The following is an 8,685-nucleotide window of genomic DNA, read 5'->3' as shown; positions in this document are numbered from 1 at the left end:
GTAAGTAAGCAATTGTTGTCATAAGTTATTTTTACGAGCTACCAGAACTATACTTTCCGATGATTCTTTAGTAGGTAAACAGGAAGACAGTCATAATACTGTAAGTTTATATCGGAACATAGGTATGGAAGCCTATATGACCTCAGCTTTCATGACTTTTCAGAATGGCTCAATAGTCAATGGCTCAAATATCAATGGTCTACTTGTATAGCAGTGCGGTGATTGGTTGAAACGGTATTCAGACACGTTTTAACCAATCAGCGTCTGCTGACAGTTGAACATATGTCCATTCGTAGAAGCTTTTTCACGTGTGGCGGAGCACTATAGGTTAGGTTAGGTTGTGACCGGATCGGTATGCCTAGGATTTATCCGTTCCCTTGGTGTGGCACCCTGATACCCTGAATCTAGCTTCACCACGGAGGGCGGTCCTTGATCCGTGTTTATCCTTCGACCCGAAGAATGGACTCCCGATTGTACGGTCGCCACCTGTTTTAACCTTCAACAGGAAGGGGAACCCTGTTGCCGTGCACTATCTTCCTTTTTACACCTCGTCGACGTATGGTGTGCCGCTACGGACTTCAAGTGGAATCCTATGACTTTCGATCCCCCTGGCTTTCACGGAAGGTACTCTCACACGACAACCGAATGAAAATTCTAAGTTTGGAAATACAGAAATATTTATTTCAACCACCACACACTTATAACCTTACCCTGAGGGCTCGACGTACAGTAAGTTATTAAAAATTACAATAGTAAACTTATCCGCGCGATGTATACGCTACGAAACTCTACGAACAACAGGAACCTCGACTCATCGTGCGCCCCACTTATATAGGCGTGGCGAGTCGTTCGGCCGCAGCCAATCAGCGCTTAGCGCCAACGCGTATCCCCACTAGGGTTCCCGAAGCCAATCAGAATGCTTAAATTCTATGAACAAAGGAATTATTTGTTTAAACTAATATTGATGAGTTCTAATATTAATCTTCTAAAATAACTCTGTAAAATCAGTAATTTCACCAATTTACATAACGAAATTCCCTTGTTAACACATACTTCAGATGTTTAACAACAATTCTGATTTTCTACTATTTACCTATTGTTTTTATAAGTCGAGCGAGGTTGCGGTTAGATATAAACGAAGATAATACTATTATATAATACTTAATTATATCAAACGCAAGATTACAAGTTTATAACTATCTTATAATTTAACATTTAAAGTTTAAACCATTCAACAATAGTTATAAACAAACCTATGTAACTCGAACTAAACAATAGTTTGTCTCTAATTATAACTCATTACTTGATAAACCAACAAAAAAAATTTACAAAACTTGTAAATATTATAGTTTCGTAGATATTCGAAATTACCTCTTTCAAATTCCAAGAATTAACGCACATTTCCGAGAATTCGTCAACGGTTCTGGAATTTTTCAATGCTAAAATATATGGACAAAACACATTCTAGTATCTTTGAAACGACTACCTTTAATTAAACCTTACTTTAATCAGACGAAAACGGATGAGAGACATATACGTTTATCACGTTTATGTAAAATACAATAGTTAATAACAATAAGTAATAAATAGCTACCATTGATCATACTACTTTTTATATTTATATTACGAGATAAACTATCTCATTTACAATATCATTATTTTACTTCACTTGTACGTAGTTTCGGCATCCTGAAGGGATTCTATTAATCAATACTAAAATTATTAACTTTTCCTATTGAACTAATATTTAATCCAATAAATTACACCGTTCGCCTGCACGTATGTCTGCTGGCTGACCTTTTATGTTACTTGTACACACTGACGTTATGGTAAGTGTTTTAATTAATTGCAAATTACCTTTATAGTTGAATTATACTATTGAACTCTACTTCATTATTCCCAATTAGATAATCTAAATACTGCAATCTATTTGCAATGTACTTTCAAAAAATTTACATCGACTCTGTTAACGATAGAATAATTTTATTTTTTAGAAATTATCTTATTTAACACTTACCATTAACCATATTTGAAAAGTAATAATTATTTCTTCTAAATGCATCCAATTATATCTTTACCGTGTTATTACTAACTGATTCTACTTTTAACCTTATTGAATGCGGAGCTAATCACTAACAAATTTAATAACTGTTACTTCGACTTACCATGTGTGATTCAGTATAATATATTATTTTATGCAGTTCATGGATGACCAATCTTCCAAATTACAGATTAAATATCTTTTTATCCGAAAACTACTTGTAACCACCGATCTCTTTAATCTTAAGGGTTCTAGGAGTGTTCTATTTCTCTTTAATGTTGATCTATAATGTTACGATCGCTCTCTAAATACGCAGAATATGGTTAAGTTCTTACGTTCAATATTCAAAAAATTTCGTGAATGCTGATTTAGAAAAGGTAGTTGGTCAGATTTGCTGGTGCTAAACAACGATAGATATTGTTACGATCGCTCTCTAAATACGCAGAATATGGTTAAGTTCTTATGTTCAATATTCAAGAGATTTCGTGAATGCTGATTTAGAAAAGGTAGTTAGGATGGTTCGTTGGTCAGATTTGCCGGTGCTAAACGGTACGTCCACGCGTTATGTCAATTGTTTCAGCACATAAGATTCGGTAGAAATAGGAAATAGGTTCCAGAGGGTACCTTCATCGATACAAGGAGGATTGTTCTTTGTGTCTGATATGATATCCTGATTAATGAAACTAGAACGAATTTTAACTGAACGAATTGATTGATTCTTTGCTCGGGTATTCTTTATCCGTTTTATGTAAGTTATATATTCTGGGTATGAATAAATTATTGTGTGTACCTGATTGTATGTGATTGCACTCATAGGCTTACCCAATGATTTCCAGGGAATTCAACAGTTTCTTTTTATTGCTTTCCTTGGAAGTATACTCCAGCCCGTCAGCGATTAGCAATCTAGAGATACTGTAATGATCGGAAACGCGTAAGGCACGACATTGCGATATAGTGGTCTATTTCCTGTTAACTTAAATATGGCCAATTCAAAAAACCGTCAGTCACCGCCTTTCTAGTCGCTCCAGATTTCCTCAAGATACTATCTCCTTGATACTGGATCCCTCAAGCGATCGCGATACGGTACGGTAAACTATACAAAACTATATAAATTAGACAAAATAGAACAAAACAATACGAGACGATACAATATTTACAAGACAAATACACGTCTGTTTCTAGACTCGGCCACACCGTCCGTGACGCGTCTCGGAGAACGCCTCGACGATAGATATTGTTACGATCGCTCTCTAAATACGCAGAATATGGTTAAGTTCTTACGTTCAATATTCAAAAAATTTCGTGAATGCTGATTTAGAAAAGGTAGTTGGTCAGATTTGCTGGTGCTAAACAGTACGTCCACGCGTTATGTCAATTGTTTCAGCAGATAAGATTCGGTAGAAATAGGAAATAAATTCCAGAGGGTACCTTGATCGATACGAGGAGGATTGTTCTTTGTGTCTGATATGATATCCTGATTAATGAAACTAGAACGAATTTTAACTGAACGAATTGATTGATTCTTTGCTCGGGTATTCTTTATCCGTTTTATGTAAGTTATATATTCTGGGTATGAATAAATTATTGTGTGTACCTGATTGTATGTGATTGCACTCATAGGCTTACCCAATGATTTCCAGGGAATTCAACAGTTTCTTTTTATTGCTTTCCTTGGAAGTATAAAGATTCAATGAGGTGGTTTGGACGGACCCTCAGTCCAGATGAGATTGTAATCAGGGTTTTGTAAATGATAGTGATAACGATGGTTCACGAAACTCGCAGATTAGAGTCACCACGTATGCTTCACTTTTGTATAAACTTCGAAAAACTGAATTGAAGAGAATATAAGTTCCTAGAACTCTAGACTTCGACTCTAATTTTGACTTTTACTTTGCACTTCTTTTACAAAAACTTCTTGATGTACTTCACAACGCCACACTTCTACCGCTGAACAAGAACTAGAACTCGAACTGGAAAACTTGAAAAACTGACTTTTTAGGCTCTCCAACCCCTTTTAAAGACTTCGTTTCTTATCCCTTCCATTACTTCTCATGAATTTGATTGGTCTTTAATTCCCTTTCTCAATGATCATTTAACAAATCAGAGTACTAACAATTATCTATCTGTTGTTGCATACCTGAGTCTTCCAATTCTGTACCTGAAACCTCGCGAGTACTGCTAGTCTCGAGGAGCTTCAAGTTTATCTTTTATTTCAAGACATAATAAAGGATTGGCATGACAAATTCCTTAAGAACATAATATCTTATAGAAATAATAAGCGTAACATTTTTCCGGTCAAATAAGTGATAACGTGATTAAAGATTCCAATAATATAACGGAATATAAAACAAGACAAAAGTATAAACTTATAAGTATAAATCAATAAAATTAATTATTACAAACGATTAATCGATATATGTTGTGTGTATAATGTCTGTATAGGTTAGGGTATAACAATAATAATATGGTTGGCCATGGGTATAAGTGGCTGTGTATATGTATGGGTTAACTAGTATCGTATATAGGAGGGCTGAGACGTAACAATATCTTTCCCTGAACAGCTGTTCTATCTCTAAGCTCAACGTGTGTTTAAACTGCTATAGACTTTGGATACTGTATTTTATAAGTTTTAGTATATCGTCTCTTTACAAATGTAAGCCAGATTAATTATCTCAAAATAAAAACTACATTTCTGAATATAATGATCACCATAACTTATTATACCTTTATACCAGGACTCAACCATCGCACGCTTCTCTGACCCTCTATCAGTTCGATGATTCATCGTCTGGTCCATCCAGCATCCTTTGGATTGAATTTCCTGGATACGCTTATCTACTAAGAATTAATCTTAACAAATGACAACAACTTGGTCCTATCAGGTACCAAGTGGCAAAACAGGAAATGGCAACCTCCATATACGCGAACACCTCGTTACCGGTTGCAAGGTTAGGTTAGAGAATAAGCCGAGAGCGGAGAGCGCATCGTTGTTTCTCTGTTCATTGGATGCATTTGATCGCGACACTGATATCTGAAAGAAACTATTGACTATCAAACCTTTTTACAAGACTATCAAACACTATGGAACGACTATCAAACGACTATCAAACGATTGGAAGTAGAAAAAGTTTGTTATATTGTCTAAGTCAATGGACACACCGATCGAGGAATCGATTGTATCGTATCGATTAGGATCCTTGATTCCCACATGGTTTTTCTCATTTTTCTTGCAAACGATGGACTATCAAACGTTTTTATTAATTAATTCGCAACTATCAAACGATTTTGCATCGATTGAGCTCCGGAAAAACAAAATCCGGTTAGAAACAAAAAAGTGCCAGCCAACTTCACACCAGATTTTGATTTTGATGTTCTGGAAAGACTGTTGACTATTAAACGACTATCAAACGATTGGAATAAAAAAAAAGTTTAAAAAATAAAAGTTGGCCGGCCAAAGCACAGGAGTGCCGTGTCTCAAATAAGTGGTCTGTGTTTCGCATTTTGCGGCGCTGCAAGTCAAGCGCGCTGTGTCCCCCCCGTTCCCCGTCTTCCCTGTGACGCCATCGACCCACTGTGACGCCAATTTTCCTAACCTCAAATAAAATCTCATCGTTAATCTCAATCTCAAAGTTAATCGTGATATTTATTATTACGTTACTACTCAATTGGTGAGCCGAATCTTGAACACCGTCAAATGCACCAAATGTAAAGATTCTCTGTTAAGTTTTGATAACAGAGCTAATCTTCCCGAATCAGGCCTCACAGATTCTTTGGCGCGCCAGCCATTGATTCACTCGAACACGCATTTCTATCGATTCGTACTGTATCTAGAAGAACATTTTACGATTCATTGTAATTATGGACAAGTTTTCGAGTCTATTCTGAAAGACGTGTACAAATACGAACGGCTTTCCTTTCCATGTCCTCTTCACGCTAGTGAAATGTTTTATCACGTAATACAATATTACGTGTCTATGCGTATGCAGCAGTACTGCTCGCGTATTAACGGAGAGCAAGAAAAACAGAATCAGCTCTAGAAAGAAATATCGAAATTTTGTACCACGTGACTGATCTACTGTATTAATGTATTTCACACTGTGATAATGTTCATATACAAAATATAGTAAATATTTCGTAATATGAAGACCTTTGCATTTACTTTATTCTCCACGATTCCCCACAATTTCAATAAAAGTAAAAATGATAATGAAATACCACATAATTATAACAATTCTTATTTTGTATTTTTATATTTTTTTTTCATTTATTTATATTATAATTAACATACGTTATACTAATATTCAATTTACATTTTATGAAATAAAAATGAAATTTTGCGATTTGATTAGCCGAATCAAAAACGTTTTGCGAGTTTCGTTGCCTGTACAAAATAGCATTATAAACTCGTTAAACACTCACATCAGCCGCAGCTGATGATAGCCGCGCGGCAGATGGTAACGCTAAAGACTCATTCAGACGGAAACCAGCGGGAAGCGAGAAGCGAGCAGTGGAATCTTAGCTGTGAAAATACATTTTCTTCAACAGCGGAGCGAAAACGGGCAATTCTCGAATGAGGAAACGTGGAAGATTGAAAAATTGAATAGGAGTGAGGTGACATTTGCCGACGAATCCAACGACCAGCTACCGCCGGGGCAATTGTTTTTTTCACGTAAGCTGTACGATGCACAGATGTTTCATTGTGATTTCCTAAGTTACCAAACTAATCTGCTTATTTGCACCGACCCAAGAATCACCCACTACGTGAAAACTTGCGTTCGCTCCGCTGTTGAAGAAAATAGTATGTGAACCGCGAGAGAAAACGGGCGTTTGTGTCTTGTATAAAGTTGGTTAAGGTTAAGGTTCCCGAGGCGAAGCCGAGGGATTCTCAACTTTATACGCGGCGCCCGTTTTCGCTCTCAGTGCACAATATACTATTCTGCCTTTTTATATTAGGTAGTCGTATGAAAATACGAAGAAATAAGTTTTTTTACCTTCATTAAGTGTATGGAGTTAAGTATACTACATTAAAAATAATAATACATAATTGGTCTTAAAACATAACTTCATTACTAAGTAGATTCCAATGCTTGGACTGCGATTTTGGAAAGTTGAACAATGTTCAACTTTTCATAGCAGAGACATAGTAAAAAGTTGATGACTCTACTTCACGTCATAGTTCATGTTTGAAATAAATTTTGAATTCGGCATCAGACGAAATGTGTATAGCCCGTGGTATAGCCTCGTTGTATGTTACATGCATAGAGACTAGAGTAAAGGAGCACGAACACTGTGTTAAGAAAGCGTCCGTAAAGTTCCATACCAAAATGTTTCTGAAAAATTACAGTAGGCGGCACAGTGATTCCAAAAGACCACGAAAATGGAGATGATAGTAACGTGAAGTTAGAAATGTACTCCGGAGCCGATGTTTCACATTTGTAGTTTCGCGGCATTGGCGGATCCGAAATATCTAACACTTGTTGATTTTTGGTGGTTTTTGGCAGACGAAAAAAATAGTTTTCGTCGATAATTTCATAAGTTTTATTGCTGATTATTTCAAAAAATTGTGCAATACGAAATTATTAAAAGAAAAATTAGGAAAAGGCAAAGCTGTAGAGGTAACATAACACCGGATTTTATTTAATCTTGTATCTTATTTAATAAATACATTTATTTGTTTATTAAAAGATTACTAAATTGTGAATTGCAAATACGAATTTGACACACATCAGCGATAAGATTCTATTGAGCAACAAATATTTCGACCATAGAGACTCTTCATTTTACATTCTTAACCGATTATATCGTCATCTTGTAGATATTTGATGAAAGATGAGTTACAATTTAGAATTTTTTCTGAGAGCATTGGATTTTAATTTTTTGACGTTGTTCTCGTTAAACGATTTTCCGAGAAAGTGTCCTCTCGTGATGACGTAGAAATTCAAATTCTTTATGGTGTTCCTCGCATCCGGCGTACGGTAAGTTCTTTATTTTCGCAAATCGATCGACTATTTGATGTAGTGTTTTTTATCTTAACTGCGAACTTGCCAACTACATCTAAAACTGCAGCTTCTAATCTTTTTGTCAAGTCGAATAACTGATCGCTCGGGTATAGCAGCCCTCCGTAGTGATTCATCGAATCGATAAATCGATGACGATCGGTTTGTTCGTCGGTTTCAACGCTGTCGATGCAGTGCTCGCAGTTCGTGAATCGTTTAATTTCTCGTACTACGCATCCAGCTATGAAAGCCTGCACCTCATCAGACGTCGTTACGACATCGTAATCGTGCGGTGTCATGTGGTCCTGATGACTTTCATGCGTTTAATCAGAGTCATGTTCAGACGCAACGATGTTGCTAGTGCAGTCATCCTCGGGCTGATTATCAGGCGATCCAGTCTCAATTATCTTGTCAATTTTTTGTATCCATTGTTGCTTCGAGTACCCTGCAGTGGCGATTGATTCGCGAGTCTGCATCAGAGTTTGCAAGAGTTCTACTCCGCACACGTTTCCACCCTTCGGTGGTTTCACCAAGGAGTACGAGGCCAAAAGCCGAAAGACTTAAGCAAACAGTGTGGGATCCGGATGATCGTTGGAGCCACATGCATTCCTCATCATACCGACGAATCTCTGAAAACCGAATAGAGAA

Source organism: Cephus cinctus, unplaced genomic scaffold (genome assembly GCF_000341935.2).
Source record: "Cephus cinctus unplaced genomic scaffold, Ccin1 Ccin1_scaffold0300, whole genome shotgun sequence".
Taxonomy (NCBI): Eukaryota; Metazoa; Arthropoda; class Insecta; order Hymenoptera; family Cephidae; genus Cephus; species Cephus cinctus.
Note: the sequence above shows the minus strand (reverse complement) of the source record.